At 42.8% G+C, this 22,153-nt stretch overlaps 1 protein-coding gene and 1 pseudogene across 4 annotated transcripts in view; one reads left to right on the top strand and one right to left on the bottom strand.

Moving 5' to 3' along the window:
* The window catches only part of MCTP1 (multiple C2 and transmembrane domain containing 1), a 1,810,807-nt gene that overhangs the window by 1,162,572 nt on the left and 626,082 nt on the right, over positions 1-22,153 (top strand). The window lies entirely within an intron of this gene.
* Positions 4,862-4,981, bottom strand: LOC134936761 (5S ribosomal RNA; annotated as a pseudogene).

Below are 22,153 nucleotides of genomic sequence, written 5' to 3'. Positions count from 1 at the left end.
GATTGTCTGCAATACTTGTACATAGTTATTGTTACAAAAAATCGGGTTATTATTGTTGTGAGCCATCTTTTCAGAGGCTCCTCTGTTATCATGCTGTTAACTGGGTTCAGATCACAAGTTGTACGGTGTGATTGGTGTGGCTGGTATGAGTCTTACCCGGGATTCAAAATCCTTCCTCATTGTGTACGCTCGTCCGGGCACAGTATCCTAACTGAGGCTTGGAGGAGGGTCATAGGGGGAGGCATAGGGGGAGGAGCCAGTGCACACCAGGTAGTCCTAAAGCTTTTTACTTTTGTGTCCAGTCTCCTGCGGAGCCGCTATTCCCCATGGTCCTTTCGGAGTCCCCAGCATCCACTACGGACTATGAGAAATAGAATTATCGGTAAGTAAATTCTTATTTTTCTTGCGATTTTGACTATATAGTAAAAATCGAAAGAAACTATCTCACCGTGTGTACACACCCTTAGAGGAATACACAGAGACTGAAGACAAAATTAAATCATTTTAAATCTACACAAAAGAAATAGACAAGCACCAGACAATAACTAGAAAAAGGACTACCTAGACCTCACTACACTGAGGAGGGCAACTTACACAGAGAAATGGGGAGACCGTAAGCACAGACCCCAAAGAATTGCCAACTTATAGAATGAACATAAGACCCGCAATAAAATGGGGGGGCGCGATTTTTTAGAATTAGGTGTGTATAAAACACCAGATACAAGCCAGAGCCCAACAATGGGGGTCATTCCGAGTTGATCGTAGCTGTGCTAAATTTAGCACAGCTACGATCATTCACACTGACATGCGGGGGGACGCCCAGTACAGGGGCGATGCCTTTACACTTGCACAGCAGCGATGCCTTTACACTTCAAGAGTAGCTCCTGACTAGCGCAGCTTTAGCGTGCTGGCCGGGAGCTACTTGACGCTCTCTGGCCCGCAGCGGCTGCGTGTGATGTCACAAAGCCACCGCGGCCCACCCCCCCAATGGTCTGGCCACATCTGCGTTGGCCGGACCGCGCCCCCTAAATGGCAGCTTATTGCCACCGTCCAGCCCCCTCCCGCCCAGCGACCACCTCTGCCTCAGAGCCGATCGATAGGCAACGACGGCTGGCATGCGCCGGCGCACTGTGGCCCCGGTGCACGTGCAGTTCTGACCCGATCGCTGCGCTGCGAGAAACTGCAGCGAGCGATCGGGTCGGAATGACCCCCAATACCAACACAACTGAGAACAACAGGAGGACAAACACAACACCGAAAAGGAAACTAGAAGAGGAGATTGAGGAGGAGAGGGATCCAAAACACTCACCACAGAGATATCTGACACTAAACCAATAGGAACCTTTAATTTAAGTGGAGAAATCCTGTCAGAATCCCACATCTCAAGTCTATTTACTAAGCCTTGGATGGAGATAAAGTGCCAGCCAATCAGCTCCCAGCTGCCATTTTTCAAACACAGCCTGTAACATGGCAGTTAGGAGCTGATTGGCTGGTACTTTATCTCCATCCACTTCATCTCCGTCCAAAGCTTAGTAAATAGACCCCTAAAATTTGAACCAGCCAATAAAATAAATACATTTTGAAACATATTTGGATGGGAACATTTTTGCAAGAACGTTAACACTAAAAAAGGGAATTTCTTTACAAACAAAGTTACAAAAACACACAACAAACACACACACACACACACACACACACACACACACACACACACACCAACTTGGATTTGGTATAAAAGATAGATAGTGTCTAGTTAGACAGTCAATAGATAAACACCATATGTTAGACAGACATTAAGTCGACAGGGTCAAAAGGTCAACATGGAAAAGGTAGACAATACAAAAGGTCGACCGGGTCAAAAGGTCGACATGAAAATGGTCGACATAAAAAAAGGTAGACACCATGTTTTTTTGCATTTTTGTGGTTTGTGTGGATAGTTTTGTCATCTGGGACCCCCAATTGTAGAAGGGCATACCCTCGCGAGGCTCGCTTCGCTCACCACGCTTCGGGCTCGGTGGCTCACTGCGCTCGCCACAAGGTTTATATCCAACTCTATACTGACATGGATAGAGAAGGTATGAAATAGTCCAAAAACATGTTAAATAAAAAAAATCATTTGTCTATCTTTTTTTATGTCAATCATTTTTATGTCTACCTTTTGACCGTGTCAACCTTTTGACCCTGTTGACCTAATGTCTGTCTAACATATGGTGTCTATCTATTGACTGTCTATCTAGACACTGTCTATCTATCAACCGGGTACCCACCAACTCAGAGCTAGTGTCAAGCCCAAGTCATCTGCTAGGTAACGTTATGCCAACAAGTGTACAGGCTGTGCTGGGGTACACTGGCAAATATCACAAGTGTCTGAGTGTAATAAAAGCAGAGAGAAGCCTTAGAAGAGGAAGAGAGGGGGTATTGTACTGATGAAGAAGTCCCAATATAAGAGGAAGCACATTGGACATTAGGGGATACAGACAGAATGTAAATTGAAACAGGAACCCGCAAACAACATTTCAGAAAGTCCTTCATAGTCCACTTCAGGAAGGGAAGGAAGAAGGTAGCCTCAACAAATAAGAGTATGAATTCCTCAATAACCCACACCAAGTGACCCCAGTTTTTTATTTTCTCCCAAAATACACAAGGATTTGGAGAGAACCCCAGAGAGACCCCTTATATCACATATAAATTCACTGACAGCGAATCTATCAGAATACACTAATTTATTTCTACAACCACATGTCAAGAAAGCAAAGATCATACAGAATATAAGGATGTAAGGCCTAATTCAGATCTGACTGCAAAAGCAAAATCTTTCTATAACTGGCAAAACCATGTGCACTGCAGGTGGGCAGATGTAACATGTGCAGAGAGTTAGATTTGGGCGGGTTTTTTGTTTCTGTGCAGGGTAAATAATGGCTGCTTTACTTTTGCACTGCAATTTAGATTTTAGTTTGAAGTTGAACACACCCCACCAAAATCTAACTCTCCGTGCGCATGTTACATCTGGCCCACCTGCACTGCACATGGTTTTGCCCATTAGAGAAAAAGTTTGCTGTTGCAATCAGGTCTGAATTCAGTCCAAAGTCCTTAACATTCTAAATCAGCAAGCTTGGAAGAGTACACACTAGTTACCTGCAAGTTATGTGACCTCCTTATATACAATAATAGACCAAAGTCCCTGATTTACAACAGAGACTAGATCAGAACCACTTTAGGAATAATAAAGAATTAGTACAAACCTCAGTTACAGAGGAAACGGGCGGATCATCCACTGCGGAAAATGCTGTAACCTGAAGAACCTGGGACACAGAAGCACAAAACCCACCATAAGCTTCACATCAAATCAAACCAAACAGCCGTACATGATAAGATAGAGACTGACCTGTGCCTCCATCAAAACAACACTGTATATCTGCTGGATGCAGCTCCAACTGGCAGCACGTGGGGTGGACAGTAGGATCTATGGGTAGAAAGAACAGGGGAACATATAAGTAATATAAGAAAAGGATTTCAGAGACATAATGCAGCGAAACATGACTGTAACCCTGAAGGTTTTAGATTTATAGCAAGTGACAGTGAACAACCGAATTGGCCAGGAGGGGATTTTGGCCCCAAAAGGATTTTCCATTAATATTCAGTCTGGCTGGATACAGGGGTGAGGAGAGTATACATAATCACCACCGTGTACTGTAGTGTATAACATAAGAAGATACTGGTACGGGACTTATAGACATTCTGTGCTACAATTGCCAATCACTATGACATTCCCTAGAATCACATTAGAGTCCGTTACACCTGGATACATATTATTTGGTGACTATCAATTCACTTCTATGCTTAATACCAAAGCCGGACTGAGCGCCGCCTCCTGCCTGCATTCCTCCTCATTCCTGTGACTTTCTCCCAGCACTAGCAACTGGTGCCCAGAACAGTAAGCTGTGGGGGCTGCAGGGGGAGGAGGGGCAGAAAGAGAGGCTGGTGCTGCAGAGCGTTTCTTTAGGAGTGCTTAGGCAGTACAATACAATTTAATAAATAACACATTTCAATATACTGCCACACTTAGGATTCAAACCTATAACCTGTTGCATTCCAGTCTATTCAGGCTGTCCTGGGCCCCACAATTTCTGATGGCAGTCCTGATCAGTGCTGCAATTTCCAGATGCTGATCCAATCCACTGATCGGCGACCAAAACCAAGACTGACATATATTACATAAGGACACACAACTCAGAAACTTTCCAACAACAATCAGATATAGGAAGAGGGGTTTGGGGGGGAAAACCGCACCAGTCCAAAAGGATTTTTGTGATACAATTAGTGGCCTCTGAAAAACTGAATTTAAATAGAATTCCTTCTATATATGGCAACCATAGATGTTGTAAGGATTTATCCCAATATCGTATAATGTTGCTTTCAGTGGTGCTCCCTAGAGTCAAAAGTATCAAGTACAAAGAAAGCCAAAAAGAGGAATTTGGAAAAGACTCTTTTGTGGGAGCACTCTAATTCAGAGGTTATTGGTATAATTTATGAATTATTAATAAAAAACAATGTAATTAGCAAAAATTAGATTCAGGGAGTGACTGCATATGAAATTGAGGTAACAAGGCGAAAATATTGATAAATTAAATTATTCGTGATCCCAAATATTCACGATTTACAAATTGCCAGGAGCAAATTTCTGTGATGCTTTTGTCATCATAATTCTGTATGATATGTCTTATGAAATGTATGACCGTCATTCATTCTGCGATTAATATCCATTACGGATTTTTGTAGATGCAGAGAATAAAATCATTGGTCATGCGAATCCCAATATTGGATGACATACGATTGAGTGCCGCTGTGTCCAAAAGCCAATTTATTGCAGTACCAGGGTGTTCAAAGGAGGTCTCCCTTCCTCGTACTGACCCGGCCTTTCACTGCTTAGCTTCCAAGTTCAGAAGAGATTGGGCATCTCCAGTGAAGTGTGACCGCAATTATTGGACTCCTCTCTTTGGTCACTCCAATTATATGCCAAGTGGCTACTATATGTAAGGAATGGAGAGCGTATGTGATTCGTAGCATTCAGCTGATGAATCAGCGTGTGACACAGCGATTACTGAAGTAAATTGTATGTGTATAATCACTTAAATATGTGGAAAGAATTCAAATTCACAGAATGCTGTAACTGCAGGAACCTTGGATACAGAAGCACAAAACCCACAGTAAGCTTTACATCAAACTTAACCACACAGAAAAAAAGAAGAAAAAAGAAAAATGCAGGTGCACACTTCAAACACTAAGATTACTGATAATCAGAATAATTATAATAAACTCTACATTTTAACATGGAGTAGTAATAAGGTTTCTGAGCATAGCAGTCTACACATTAGAATGGAGACTATGAAAGGTAAGTCCTGGATAAATATATACTATATACTGTTGTCAGTATTAGGGCTGTAGGGACCCACCTGATAAAGGTTCGCCCTGCCGTGGTAGGAGTGCTCGCACTTTTAGCCAAACTAAGAAGTTAATTATAATAATTCTGATTATTAGTATTCTTAGTGTGCGCACCAGCAATTTTCTTTTTTCTGTGTGCCACTACAAGTCTCAGCATGGCAGCACTTATTATGTTTGAAGATAGGGTTTGCAGTACGGCCCAGCTCCATCAAACCAAACCAAACAGCCGTACACAATAAGGCAGAAACGTACCTGTGACTCCACCAACAGAATACTGTATATCTGCTGCTGCAATCGGCAGTACGTGGGACAGACACAAAGACCTATGGAAAGAAGAACAGAGGTACATATAAGTAACGTAAGAATGGATTTCAGCAACATAGTGCATCCCAACATTTCAGGGAAAAACATGACTGCAACCTTGAAGCTTTGCGACTTATAACAACTGAGCAGATACAACCTAATTAGCAAAGAGGGGATTTTGGCCAAAATTTACAAAAATGAGAGGTGGTGGGAACTCAGCATAAAACCTTACAACCTGGAGGTCTGAATATAGATCCATAAGAAATATAATTGTGTGCACAGTTAAGTATGCAAAACTGAGTATCATATAAGACATAATACAAAGACAATTTAGGGTGTGCAAAACCAAAATAGTATGAACCCAAGAATATACGTTATAGGGTATATAAGCTATAGCAGGACACATGCTATAAATGATTGCCGCTTTAATAATCACCAGACTCGCACAAATTCCCGCACTTCCTGCTTCTCGGAGTTATTACATTCAGCCCTATAAGCTACAAGGGCTAAAATACAATATTGAAACTGCAAATTCCAACATAGAAGTTATCATTAGGAACAAAATTGGTACAATATGGAAAATAAAGGCTGCACCGCAGTTATGGATGTCGCACAAACAACACTGAGCAATTATAGTGACTAAAGTACAGAAGGAGAAACATTAGGTGACCACTAGAGGACAACCAGTATGAACCTTAACCATTGCATTTGATCACCATAAAGGAGAATTTACAACTAGTATCAGAGCCTGAAGTATAGGCCAACATAAAAGTTACCACGGTGATGCAACGGGATGTCCGATGACAATGCAACTACAGAGTGGCCATAGCAATGAAACAGAAGCAATTCTCAAGGGGATAAGATAGGTAAAGGCATGCATGACAAACACGGTAGATTACCAATAAGAAGATATCGAAAGCTGGAGAGAGAGATCTTTGAGGGATCGTAGAAGCACAGCCACACCTACTGAGGAAATCACACACATGACGAAACGCGTTGGTCCACTATCACCACTGACCAATCACGCTAGGATTAGCAAGGAGAGATATGAACAGGAGAAAGCAGCCAATGGGGTCTGTGCATATGGCTGCCGGTCCTCCTATGTCTATTTTACTTCATTTAGAGATGGTTAATTGTATGATGGTAATACAGTAAAAATACATTTTAGATGAAGCACACAAGTGATTTTTATTATATATCATACATATAACATACCAACCACAGATACCCACTCACACCACAGCCTATGGAGGAGCAGAGGTAGTAACACTGGTAAGTACTGTAATGTGCAACTCACCTACCACTTACCTGCCTAATAGTGTCTGTGAGAACTGATCGGTTCCCATTAAAATGAGGTTCTGTGTAAGAAGCGTGAGACATGGAGCATTGCATACTGCGGACATTACCATGTGCAGAATACCCATATACTATATACAGTGTCAGTGATTCTATTACCACTAAGAGGACTTGATGTTCAAAGTTATTATTTCTCATATATGCATGTATATTTATATATTAAAATTTTTTTTTTAAGATTCAGGATTGGTGGATAAGTATTTCTCCATTAATATATAGTCTGGCTGGATACCGTGGGTGAGCAGGAGCGTATACAGACTGGGGCGTAATCACCACATTGGATTCTAGTGTGTAACATAAGACGCTATTTGTATAGGACTTATAGACATATTTTGCTATAGTTGACAGTCGCTGTTTGATATTCCCTTTGTATAAGAATCTGTTACACCTGGATACATATTATTTATTGACCATCATTTCACTACTATACATAATACCAAAGCCAGATTGTGCGCTGCATGAATTCTGTTATTCTATGTAACATAGAGGCTGGACCCCTCTCACATGCGGGCGGCACAACAAGGCGCTATGCGGACTCTACTGATCCAGGGCCCTAAAGTCTGTCACTTTCTATCATCATTTTATCATATAAATTCCATATGGGCTGACAATGCCCCCTCCAGTTCCTGGTCACACACACACACCAGGGTAATTTCACCCCAGGGCCTAGTCTGACACTAACTTACCCTTTACCAGACCCATTGAGTAGATAGGAGAATACCTGAGGAAGGATACATACCCCCTGGGACAGTCAGGTAAAATGGAGGTAGGCTACATACCCCCCCCCCCCCCTCCGGTGCTGTCAGGTGATATGGAGGTGGGATACATACCCCTGGGGCTGTCAGGTGACATGGAGGTAGGCTACAAACCCCCCTGTGCTGTCAGGTGACATGGAGGTAAGATACATACCCTTGGGGCTGTCAGGTGACATGGAGGTAGGATACATACCCCTGGGGCTGTCAGGTGACATGGAGGTAAGATACATACCCTTGGGGCTGTCAGGTGATATGGAGGTAGGATACATACCCCTGGGGCTGTCAGGTGACATGGAGGTAGGATACATACCCCTGCGGCAGTCAGGTAATATGGAGGTAGGATACACACCCGCTGGGGCTGTCAGGTGACATGGAGGTAGGATACATACCCCTGGGGCTGTCAGGTGACATGGAGGTAAAATACATACCCTTGGGGCTGTCAGGTGATATGGAGGTAGGATACATACCCCTGGGGCTGTCAGGTGACATGGAGGTAGGATACATACCCCTTCGGCAGTCAGGTAATATGGAGGTAGGATACACACCCGCTGGGGCTGTCAGGTGACATGGAGGCAGGAGCGTAGCCAGAACTTCATGGGCCCCGTAGCAACATTTTGTAGGGGCCCCTGCCCCAATGATTCGAGAGAGACCGCAGGAGTTGTTAATTTTATGCCCCATAATAGTGCCCTTGCTCATTTTCTGAACCATAGTAGTGCCCTAGTTCACATTATATCACATTGTAGGGCTGCCAGTACACATTATGCAACACAGTATCACCAATTCACATGAACACATAGTGTTCCGAGTTCCTATTTTGCCACACTATAGTTCCCCAGTTCATATTACGTAACATTATAATACATTAATTTTAAGATACATTCATTTTTTCATACATTATAATCCAGTTCATTTTATACCACATTACAATGAGCAGGTCCAGTTGCATAACTAGATATATTGTAGGTCCCAAGGCAAATGTTTTTTATCACCCAATGGTGAAAAATGGATATAACACATAACTTTGACAGGGAAGGTGGGCCCCTCTCAGCTCTGGGCCCCATAGCAGCTGCACTTTCTGCACCTATGGTAGCTACGCCCTTGCATGGAGGTAAGATGCATACCCCCCTGGACCCCATAGCAGCTGCACTTTCTACACCTATGGTAGCTACACCTTTGCATGGAGGTAAGATGCATACCTCCTGGGGCTGGCAGGTAATATGGAGGTAGGATACATACCCACTGGGGCTGTCAGGTATATAGACTCTGTCAGGTGACGTGGAGGTAAGATATAAAGTATAATCCCTGGGGCTGCCAGGCAGGGCCGTAACTAGGTGTGTGCCAATGGTGTCTTGCCCACAGCGCAAATGCACTGAGGTCACCCGCACGCCCGCTATCTCACTACTCACTCCTGCCGCCTGTCTCCTGGGCCGCTGCTGCCCGGGACATGTCCAGCCTGCATCCCCCCGCCGATACCACCAGCGCCCAGCTGTATTGCCTGGCTACCTCTCACATAGGTAGCCGGACAGCACTGCAGCTCCCTCCCACCCGTGTGCTAGGAGAGATGACGTCTCTCCCAGCCCTCCCACAATGCCCTGCACTGCGATGAGCACAGCGTAGGGCGGAAAGGAGAAGAGGAGAGGCCTGCCAGTTGGTCACATGTAAGTAGAATACTCTCTCTCAGACTCTGCCTGCCTAATGTGCAAAAAGGGGACTCGGCCTGCCTTAGGTGTAAAAAGGGGCTCTGTCTGCCTTAGGTGTAAAATGTGGCTCTACCTGCCGTCAGGTGACATGGAAGTTAGATATATAACCCCTGGGGCTGTCAGGTATACATAGACACCGTGTCAGGTGATAGGGGATAAGGATATGTACACCACGTGGGTAGTGACAGGAGATGGATGCTGATGCCTGAGGCGGTTGCCAGGTAACGACGATCAGCTGCAGCCAGGTCTCCCGGCTTCTGATGCTGACACTCTGGCGCCGCCTCCTCACAGCAGCCAATCAGGAGACTCCGCGCCACGATAGCAGGGATCGACGACGACAAATCAGGAGGCTTCTGAGAGAGATGGTTTCCATGGCAACCAGCTCCACCCAAACCAGGGGTAGTCTCCTTCCAAGATGTGGGCCGTGTCTTGAAGACGGCCGGGTCAGGGTTCCAGAGCCCGGAACAGAGCGCCGGAGACCATTGCCGCACCGGCAGGATGGGAAGGGTGAGTGCTTCCTTGTGGCTGCGCTGTGTGACGTGTCTGTACAGTGTCCTTTTAGGTGTGCTGCTGTGATGTAAATGTGTGTTCTGTATATATGTCACATGTGCTGTACAGAAATTCTATATATCTCACATCATTTAGATATTCTCATGTCATGTACAGTGTATATTATGTAGATATATCACATGCTGTACAGTGTATATATATATCTCCCATACTGTACAATTGATAGTCTACATATACTACTTGCAGTACAGTTTGTGTGTGTGTGTGTGTGTGTGTATATATATATATATATATATATATACTGTACAGTATATGTTCCATATATATCACATGTGCTGCATATTGTATATTCTGTAGGCATGACTTGCTGTACAGTGTATATTCTCTCTATATTATGCTCTACATACAGTATATGTTCCACATATATATCACTTGCTGTACAGTGTATATTCTCTCTCTTACTGTATATATATGTCACATGCTGTACAGAAATTCTATATATCTCGCATAATTTAGATATTCTCATGTCATGTACAGTTTATATTATATAGATATATCACATGCTGTACAGTGTATGTTTATATATATCTCCCATACTGTACAATTGATAGTCTACATATACTACTTGCTGTACAGTTTGTGTGTGTGTGTGTGTGTGTGTGTGTGTGTATATATATATATATATATATATATACTGTACAGTATATGTTCCATATATATCACATATGCTGCATATTGTATATTCAGTAGACATCACTTGCGGCCCTGGAAAAATTTGTACTAGTGGCCCCACATGGGCAGCACCAGAGGTGTAAGGTCTAGCCATGGGCCATGGCAGCAGTACCCTCCCCCCAAGACTTTCCAGATAGTGGGCATGTCCAGCATCAAGGGGGAAGTTAAAAAGAAATAAAATTAAATATTATGAGCACATTATATGATACACCTTCAGAATTTAGGAAACTATATCATTCTTTAGAAATATATATTTTCTTATTACACCAACCGTATCCCAATCACTATTCACTCAATCTTATATGTCAGACAAGCAGGCAGACAGAGCATACACTAGATCATCTGCAATCACAGGCTAAGTGGCAAAGACATTTTTATATAAGCAAATTATTTTGCATCTTATTCATTATGTCTATAAATAGGACCACATGTCCTCAAACAAAACAGGCCCCGCGGGTGCGTCGGCCCACCGGGAATCTTCCCTGTAGACCCTATGGCCAATCCACCTCTGCATACCACTCTTCTACCACTCTTCTTCAGGCCGCCACTGTTACCAATAAGCTTGTCATAATCTTTAAGAGGCAGAAGGTTTTACATTTTTTTGTTTGCCAGATCCATTCATGTTAGTAAGTGCCTCTGAAACACCTACAGTATGTATATATATTGAGGCTTGAATTCGCAGTTTAATTTTTGGAACCATATTTCAAAAAGAATGTCCTGGAACTAGAGGGTTCTGGTATGAATGGTCGACCATGTTAAAGTCGACATTCATTTGGTCGACCACTATTGGTCGACATAGACACGGTCGACATGGACTAATAGTCGACCCATGAAAATGGTTGACGCAGGACAGGTCGACACATGAAAAAGTCGACATGGATTTTTTTTTACCTGTTTTTGGTGTCATTTTTCCCGTAACATGACCAGGAACCCCAATTAGTGTACTGCGTCCCCTTGCATGGCTCGCTTCCCTCGCCATGCTGCGGGCAAGGTTACCGTTCCCAATCGTAGTCCACGTGGATGGTAAAGTATGAAAAAGTTAAAAAATCTTTTTTTTTTTAAAGCCATGTCAACCTTTTCATGTGTCCACCTGTCATGTGTCAACCATTTGTCCGTGTCGACCATGTCAATGTCAACCAATAAACGGATACCGAACTAGAGAGAGCACGGAAAAGGGCATCTAAATTAATAAGTGGCGTAAGAGAGATCTCAGTGATCAGCAAGGGCTGTCCAAGTACAAAATATTAAATGGGTTTATGATAACTACAGTACTGTATAAATAAATATACAGTATATTAGGCTGCGGTGAGGGAGGGTTAGGGGGGAATGTTAGCATATTTAACCGATTCTAACCATCGGGATATCATCCCCAACCCGCAGAAAGATCATTTGTGCAACCATCCAGTTTGCCTACCCCTAAACATTTGAATATATCCAACTTTCCAAACTTACCCACTATTTGGGTGGCTAAATTGTTTATCGCTTGAGGTGCATAAGGTGTAGATGTGTCATGAAGATATGACTTCTCATACATGTTAGGGATAGATTGACTTTGACCCTGAAATATAAAACTGCCATAATATTAAATGCAAAGCACACCTGTGGGGCAATAACTGCTTAGGAAGTCTAGTTCAAGGCATGTTTGTCACTTTGCTACATTGTCATAACCTGAAGCTGGTGGCTGCTTAGTATCGTCGGGTTTTTGTCTGATCTTTTGAATTACCCTGGAATTGTCATACCCAAAGTAACAAGTGGCTTTACAATTTACTAAGGAATGGTTATCCTTCAATAATAATCTACATTGCAAGAGTTCTTCATAATTACACAACAGACCAAACAGAACATTGTAACTTGATACCAGTAGGGGGAAATTAAAATATTTATCTCATGTATCAGATGTGTCCTCATACACCTATACTTTTTGCCCCGTCTGTCACGAGAGGCCTGGCATGACTCCTCCACAGATAGCGATTACCAGACTTTCTTACTTTTTGCACCATTGTCGCCTATAGTGTTCTGTGCACTTAGAGAAGTTTATGGATATAGGTTGGTTCTTCAAAAAAAACAAAAAAAACCCTTTAGTCCAGTGCAGGACTAAACCCTCACTGTACGCACTTAGTATTTTTGTCACAATTGAAATGAAGACACAAATTATGCACAACACTGTATGGCAGTGGCGTGGCTCATTCCTGTCGGTCCTCAGTCTTTTGCTTTTTTATCCAGATAGCATCCTAGTTCTGTTGCACCCAGCCACTGCATGTAATGCTAGTGCTGCATGTAATGCTAGTGCTGGCGTCCAGGGTACTTGTGCATTGTGCTTTTGTCGCATTAGTGATACGAATAAAAAGCATTTTTAGTGTAAAGCTGTGGTACGGGGAGCATGGTGCGGCTTAGTTCCAAAGTCCATGGTTTGGTGCATGTGGAAACTTCTTGTTTTTTTTTTTTAAATATAGTGTTCCTGCCATTTCCCCCAGTTTTATTGCTCTTTTTCTTTGTTATAATTGATGCTTTCTATTATTGTTATCTGGATGCGTGCTGTAGCCTGGTCAATTCCATATTCTGTTTGTTTATTCAGTTGTGACCTTCCCAATTTCATGTTGAAAATGTAGTTATAATTCCTAGAAAATGCACAGTATAAAAAAAGCACATGGTGTGTATACACAGGGAAGCGGTCACCATACCACTTGTCGGGATCCCGGACGTCAGAATGCCGACGCCGGAATCCCGGTGCCGCAGGCTTTCCTCCCTGTATGGGTATCCTTGACACCCATAGAGGGAAAATAAATCCTGTGGCTAGCGCAGCGAGCCACCGTGCCCGCAGTGTGGTGAGCTCAGCGAACCTGCAAGGGGCTTGCTAGCTCTCGCCCCGCTGCCGGCATACCCGTGTCCGGGATCCCACTGTCGGTATACTGACAGTCGGGATCCCGGCCCCTGGTTTTACATACTGATCCCTATACATAAATATTGAGGTGCTACACCTTGTCTCTGTTACATGCGGCTAAACAATTATATGAAGTCAACATGTTACATTGTACCACTAAATCGGTTTTGTAATATCCAAATATTATATTATATATTATAATATAATATTTGCCAATGGTGTAATAGAGTCCTGAAGCCTCCCAATTATTTTTATTATATTAGGTTAACAGAAGTATAATACAGTGTGTGTGTGTGTGTGTGTATATATATATATATATATATAGTACAGTGTTTCTCCACATTACAGTGGAGAAAGATAGCACTCTCCAGACTTGTTATAGTAAACGTAATAAAGTCATTTATTCAAAATACTTGGTTCCATGTATCTTCATGTCACAACAAGGTATATACATATAAAGGGCTCACCAACGTTTCGGTCCTGTATTCGGACCTTTCTCAAGGTATTTGCCAGTCAATAAATGCACAGTCACAAAACAGCAGCATCAGTGTCAGCATAAACGCAGGAACCAGGATCTGCATATTGCCTCCCAGGCCCCCAATATATATACCCAGGAGTTAACTAGTGAGTGGATCACATGCCCGTCTGACCGCGGCGTCACTTCCGGTAATACCGGAAGTACCAATCCGCCGGCCGTAGTGTAACTAGATAACCCAAAGCACAATTGGTGAGGTTACTTAGGTAAATCATTTTGGGCAAACTATCCTGTTGCCTCTAATACCTGGAGCGGTCAGCCGTTAGTTACTTTAGCTGTACCGCCGGTCTCCATGACGACGCGCGATGCCGCCGCGTCACTTCCGGTCCAGACCGGAAGTCATGCGTTCCACCGAGTGGAACTTGCGTTTCAAGCCGCAATAGAGGCAGAAAGGTTGATGTGTTCCATAATGTAGAAATAACATATATTTTACACATATATATTACATATGGGAGTGGGTTAATTACACTATACTGGGCAATATGGGGCATAAGTAGACAAACATCAATAGGTACAATATTAATACACAGTGTAATGGGTATAGTGGGGACCTGGAGAGTCACGCATTTAGCATCATATAGATTAGTTTATACAGACATATAAGTGTGCGCTACGCGCGTCACACCCGTGCAGATAGTACTAGTGGGTATCAAGTTATGATGTTAGGTTACTATATACATTTTACGTTAGTATAATTTGAGGGATGCCATCCATGGGGAAAGTTATCAATTGTACACACAGATTCATGGCGGGGGGAATAGTTCATCTTAGGGTGTCTTCAGCGAGAATAGGTTGAGTCTAGCTACAGAGAGTCTTACGGCTGCAGTCCTTGATCGCTGCTCACTTATCCCAGGAATATTGAGAGGGGGTTATTTTCATTCATCCCTCTAGGGGAGATAGTGTCAAGTCTGTGAATCCAGAAGCTTTCTCTGCGTTTCAAAGTCATGGTGCGGTCTCCGCCGCGGGCGGGTGGTGGTACCCATTCAATGAGTTTGCACCTAAGATTGGATACCTGGTGCTGGTGTGCCAAAAAGTGCCTCGGTACGGGTTGATCTGCCTTCCTGGATTCAATAGCCTGATGGATGGTGGTCCTATGGTTTGCCATCCTATCCCGAAATCTTCTTGATGTCATCCCGACATAGTATAGCCCGCAGGGGCATATAAGAATATATATGACATGGTCCATCAGACAGTGTAATTTGTACTTGATCTTTATTGGACGTCCAGAATGTGGGTGTGGGAAGGTGGGTCTGGTGAGCATGCTTCGGCACGTGGTACAACCTGTGCATTTATAGCATCCCGGTTTCTGTTCTTGCAGCCAGATTGTCCTGCTTGTAGCGGTTGGGTTCGCGGTTGGTCTCAATAAGAGTTGTTTGAGGTTCGGTGATTTCCGGTATGCCATCATCGGTGGTCGTAAATTCTTTGCCTTTAATGATGCATCTGATGTGATGATAGGCCACCTCCTGCGGAGGGCTTTATTAATAGTGCCTGACTGGCTATCGAAAGTCGTGGTGAAGACCATCCTGTCAGTGTTGGAGGTGGGACTTGCGGGCATAGTGTTGGTACTAGTTTCAGTGGTGTTTGATGTTGTAAATTTTACACGGGCTTTATGTAGACATCGCTGTATGCAGCCGTCCATGTATCCACGTTCTCGGAATCTTCGCGTCATGTCAGCCAACTGATGTTCCATGTTCAATGGGTTGGAGTTATTCCGCATGACTCTCAAAAATTGGGAAATGGGTAAGTTCTCTTTAAGTGCTGGAGGATGTTGGCTGGTAGATAGAAGGAGGGTGTTCCTGTCAGTAGGTTTCCTGAAGAGCGTCGTGCTGATCACATGGTTTGATATGGAGACCGTAATGTCAAGAAAGTAAATTTGGTGGTCATCAATCTGGTGTGTGAATCTCACCGGACTTTCTAATTCATTTAGTGCCTGAACCATCCGGAGGAATGTCTCTGTTGTCCCAGTCCACAGGATAAATATGTCGTCGATGAAGCGTTTATACATCAAAATGTGTGCCCCATAAGTGGGTAGAATATGCTTCTTCTCGTAGGCCGCCATATATATATTAGCGTACGCCGGCGCCAAATTCGAGCCCATGGCGGTCCCAGATTGTTGTACATAGTACTTGTCCAAGTAGGAGAAATGATTCAACTTCAAAACTGCTTCAGCCAGTTGGATGATGAAGTCAATCGGTGGATCAGCCGGAGGGTGGGTCCCAAGGGCCGCTCTCAATGCTTGCAGTCCATCTTCGTGGGGAATAATAGTGTATAGCGAGCATACGTCCAATGTGGCCAATCTGACATCTCCAGTCAGCTGCTTTAATTCGGAAAGTTTGGCAAGAAAGTCCACGGTATCTCTGATGTAGCTATCTGACTGCTGTACTATTGGTTGCAGAAATGAGTCCACGTATATCGCCAGTGGTTGCAACAACGAGTGTTTAGCCGAAATGATTGGCCTCCCTGGTGGATGAGAGAGTGTTTTGTGGACTTTAGGTAAAGTGTATATAATTGGACACACTGGGTGTGAGACTGTGAGGAAATCAAAGGTGTGTTTATCAATCCACTTGGACTGGAAACTATGTTGTAATAGCCGGTCCACTTGTTTTTTGAAGTTTGGAATGGGGTTGGCGGAACAGCCTAGATAGGTCGACGTGTCAGCTAATTGTCTACAAATTTCTTTATTGTAGTCTCTCCATTCCTGCACAACGATCGCTCCTCCCTTATCTGCTGGTCTGATGACAATAGAGGTATCATCCCGTAGTGTTCTAAGCGCTTGTCTTTCTTGTTTGGATAAGTTGTCATACGTCTTCCTAGGGACACTTGCGTTGATAACCTGTTCGACCAGTCGAGTATACGTCTTTATACTGGGATTGGATGACGGTGGGTCGTATGTGGATGGTGGACGAAACGGGGACCTGTTTTCCATACTGGTATCCCCGTAATGTTCACGGAGTCTAAGTTTGCGTCCAAACTTATACATATCTACAGTCGTCTCAAAGGATTTGTGTGGGCTCATTGGTACAAAGGACAAGCCACGGGAGAGAAGGCTCAATGTGGCCTCATCCAGTGGTCTATCCGTCAGATTAAACACTAGATTTTGTTTTTGTCCCTGCACCTTCGCCATACGTCGCCCCTTCCTTGGGTGTGGTCTGCGCGTCCCCCGCTGGGGGGTAGACCTGCGTCTTGGCTCTGTCCTAAAAAAGCTGTATTGCGAGGTCGACGGTTGTCAGTCAGTTCTGTGTCTGAAGTGGAGGCAGACGACCCGGTGTCAGAGGTCGCATATTGTCGCCGACCCTGGCGGCGTGGTCGGAAACCCCTCTGGGGTCTAGCGGGTCTAGAGTCACCTAGTAGCCACCTATATACTGTATGGTTCTGATAATCACTAAGATGAACTATTCCCCCCGCCATGAATCTGTGTGTACAATTGATAACTTTCCCCATGGATGGCATCCCTCAAATTATACTAACGTAAAATGTATATAGTAACCTAACATCATAACTTGATACCCACTAGTACTATCTGCACGGGTGTGACGCGCGTAGCGCACACTTATATGTCAGTATAAACTAATCTATATGATGCTAAATGCGTGACTCTCCAGGTCCCCACTATACCCATTACACTGTGTATTAATATTGTACCTATTGATGTTTGTCTACTTATGCCCCATATTGCCCAGTATAGTGTAATTAACCCACTCCCATATGTAATATATATGTGTAAAATATATGTTATTTCTACATTATGGAACACATCAACCTTTCTGCCTCTATTGCGGCTTGAAACGCAAGTTCCACTCGGTGGAACGCATGACTTCCGGTCTGGACCGGAAGTGACGCGGCGGCATCGCGCGTCGTCATGGAGACCGGCGGTACAGCTAAAGTAACTAACGGCTGACCGCTCCAGGTATTAGAGGCAACAGGATAGTTTGCCCAAAATGATTTACCTAAGTAACCTCACCAATTGTGCTTTGGGTTATCTAGTTACACTACGGCCGGCGGATTGGTACTTCCGGTATTACCGGAAGTGACGCCGCGGTCAGACGGGCATGTGATCCACTCACTAGTTAACTCCTGGGTATATATATTGGGGGCCTGGGAGGCAATATGCAGATCCTGGTTCCTGCGTTTATGCTGACACTGATGCTGCTGTTTTGTGACTGTGCATTTATTGACTGGCAAATACCTTGAGAAAGGTCCGAATACAGGACCGAAACGTTGGTGAGCCCTTTATATGTATATACCTTGTTGTGACATGAAGATACATGGAACCAAGTATTTTGAATAAATGACTTTATTACGTTTACTATAACAAGTCTGGAGAGTGCTATCTTTCTCCACTGTAATGTGGAGAAACACTGTACTGTACTATGAGTGTGACCCATTAATTGGATCAGACTTTGATTTGGCACCCCAGCTGGTACCTGCGTTGGGTGAGAGTGTGGGACTTTTCGTATATATATATATATATATCTATCTATCCATGATACTAGTTTTATTTATTGCATTACTAAAGTACATGCTTTTACTATTCAGCTAATGACAAGTGTTTGTTTTTAATGTACTGTAGTTGCTGAGAAGTTATAAAAGATCACTTAAACTTTTTATCTAAATGCTCAGTAGTTTATATGGGCACTTACATGCTTTTCACTATATCACTGTTACACTTTTATAAGAGCATTTGTGTTTTTGTCTTGCTTTAACTGTCACATTTTACTCTACATCCTCTCGTGCTGCATTATTTGCACAGCATGCTGTCACATCCCAAATTGCTTTCCCTGCATGTTCATCAGCATTAATAAGATTTGCAACACAGAGATATTGCTAATATATTAATTATAAATGCCTTCCTGCTTTATGACATTGAAAGCATTATAAAGGACACTCTTCTTGTCATAACCATTTGCAAAGCGTATAATAGACAAGCTTTATTAGATTTTCTGATGCAGAATGGAGAAAATACATTTTTAAGTTTACATAGGATAGAAAAACCAAGTTACATTTCTGTAAAGATGCAGCTATATCGTAACTGTGTACATATTATACAGGTGTAGTCACGCTCATCCACCCTGTGGGATGGCGGCACGTACACATGTTCTGCGCCGAGGAGCGTGTGAGACTTAATATGCCGAGCTGTGGCTTAGTACAACGCCCAAAAAGCTGAAATTTTTCTAGGTACACTTGCACACAGTTTCTGAAGGAACTCGAAAAGGAGGTTGTTCCAAACATCTTGGAGAACTAACCACAGATCTTCTGTGAATGTAGGCTTGCTCAAATCCTTCTGTCTCTTCATGTAATCTAAGAATGCCAAATTGATTTCTCACAAATATTTAAAATGCCCGCTCTAATATATATTGTAAATGCCTGCACCTCTTATTACCATATACGATAAAAGTGTGCTGTACATCGCAAAACACTGTATCCCATAAGAGAAAACAATACACCCACACATTATCTGAGTTCCAAAGCTCATTGAAGTATATATTTGCTATTAAAAAAGGATATGCATTCAATATATTACAAAGTACAGTATACCTATAGTTACATGGTTACACTCACACAGTAGGCAGTTAAAACATACAATTACATACAATTTCAGTTACATGCCAGCGATACAATTACCATATCTTTCTCATATAAATTTGTCCCTCCATATGTTTCTTCTCTGTAAAATCATGCAAGACCTCCATCTTCCTCTGAGTCCAAAAAGCAAGTAACTCTGAGACCAAAAAACAGGAACTACCTTCCTGTGTGACCAGCAAAATATGTTAACTAGTTTCTGGTTTCATGATCTCTCATTCATGATTGAGTCACTAGTTTCTTTGTATGTGCTGAACATGCTCAGCCCTTGGGGACGTCCAAAGGGGCTGGCCTGAGTTTCCTGTTTGGAACTTCTATTGTTCAAATAAAAGTGATTTTAGCTTTTATACATTCAATCATAATTATCCGCTGCAATGTCCTGCAACTTAATAACAAGTATCAAATTAATCTACACACAATCTGCTTGTTTTAATAGTAAACATGACAGGTGTATCTGGTTCCGTTCAAATAATACACATTTATGACATTAATTCATTAGGTAATTTTAAATCATCATGATGTCTGGCGCTTGATATTATTATAATTATGTACTGCATGAAATAAGTGTAGAATCCATCTCTGTGGCATGTCCGTGTAAATGCGTGTGTTACCATATATTGCTGTGCTCGCTGCGCGTATTTGCAAGTATAGCAACTTAAATGTGTGTAGTTTGTATGTTCTCTTTATGTAATATTTTTTGACTTCGACAGTCCACCCTTTGGCAGTAAACAATAACTGCCATCAATTATTAACATAAGAAAAAAATATTTCATACCATAATCGGTGATTTAGACACAAGTATGTTTGCATTTTGCAAATCAGACGCTTGACTATATTTGGGGAAGACAGGGAGGAGGACGAGACATCCTCTATATGCACTCGGTCACGGGACCACTGGTTGGGTGTGGGACAACATTCAACCTATAGAGTATGCTGGGACAGTGCTTTGGCCTATAATGTCTGATTTGCGACGAACATTTCACACATACATGTACCTACGTCTTTGTACACTGATGTTTGGATTCAATTGAGGTTCTGCTGGGTAGGTGAAGAAGACACAAACAAATCGTGACAGTGACATATAAAATTTTCATGATCCACATATTCCTATTATTTTCTGAACATTGTTTCCATTTCTGGAACGTATGCTAGGTCTGTTTAATCATTGAACAAGGGTTATAAGTAGTGTCCTTCCTAAATAACATAAACTTTCGGAGTTCGGGGAGAGACACTCATAAACCTTTCTTCCACATATATTAATGAGCTCTTTATCTGCAATGTGTGAATAGCCATTGTCTGACTGTTCCTGATTACCTCTCAACTCCATAACTACTAGACCTTTGATTTTTCTCTGATTTTAACAAACTAATCGGCTAATCCTGGGATCCTATAAGGAAATCACTCCTTCCTACAGAACCAGTTCCAGTCCCACACTCGACTCCTCATAAAAAAACCTCGCAAAAATAGAATATCCTGAAAGAAAATGTTTGTCAGCGGAGAGAAAAGAGAAATAGAACAAAACAACTCTTGTTCATAACAAATCAATTACAATGACTGGTCTTTCTGCAGTCCTTTAGTACGCTCAGGTAGTGTTCAACAGTGCCGCCTCTCAGTCTTCACGGAACAGAGTCTCTGGTGATACTTTTGCGATCTCTTGGCCTTGCTCTTTGAAAACACAGTTCACTTGGAACACACAGTTCACTCTGCTCTCCACCTTGCTCTTTGAACACACAGTTCACTTCAAACATACAAACTCAATTAATGTGAGCAATAAACTACTTTGTCAAGAGTTCTCTCTGGGTCAGCGACCTTCTTGCAGTGGGACGAGTGGACCCAAGTCTCTCTTTCGGCGACCTTTAGTGCTGTCATCAGATCTTGGTATGGTCCTTCCCACCTGTCTATTAGGCAACCTGAGCGTAAGAGCAATCACACAGTCTCTTGGTTCACAATCAAGACAATTAGCATTTGGCATACCAGCACATCAACAGTTTCAAGTTCTTTTGTCAAGTTCTCAAATGCTGGCTCATCTCAACAAGGCACTGTGCTGTCACCTCATTGGTGTATTTCTGATCATTGTGCGGATCAATCCTGACATGAGGTTGTCTTCCAAAAGCAACCAAAAAGACAAAAATACCAAAACAAAAACAAATTTTCGAAGAGGGTGATTCGTTAAGTGAAGATCTGTGAGTGGTTCCGAAGCTACATAATACTAGTGGCAGTATCTATGATCACAACAGTACAATTTCAAGCTTTGCTAAACCTTTAGGGGTACCATTATCTACACACAAATTTCTGCGCAATTTTTCTTTGCGGTAAACACAGCAGCATCCATGGCGGCAGGAAATGCCTCTACCCAGTT

Source organism: Pseudophryne corroboree, chromosome 1, assembly GCF_028390025.1.
Source record: "Pseudophryne corroboree isolate aPseCor3 chromosome 1, aPseCor3.hap2, whole genome shotgun sequence".
Classification (NCBI taxonomy): Eukaryota; Metazoa; Chordata; class Amphibia; order Anura; family Myobatrachidae; genus Pseudophryne; species Pseudophryne corroboree.
The sequence above is the reverse complement of the archived record's forward strand: the minus strand, read 5'-3'. Positions and strand labels throughout refer to the sequence as shown.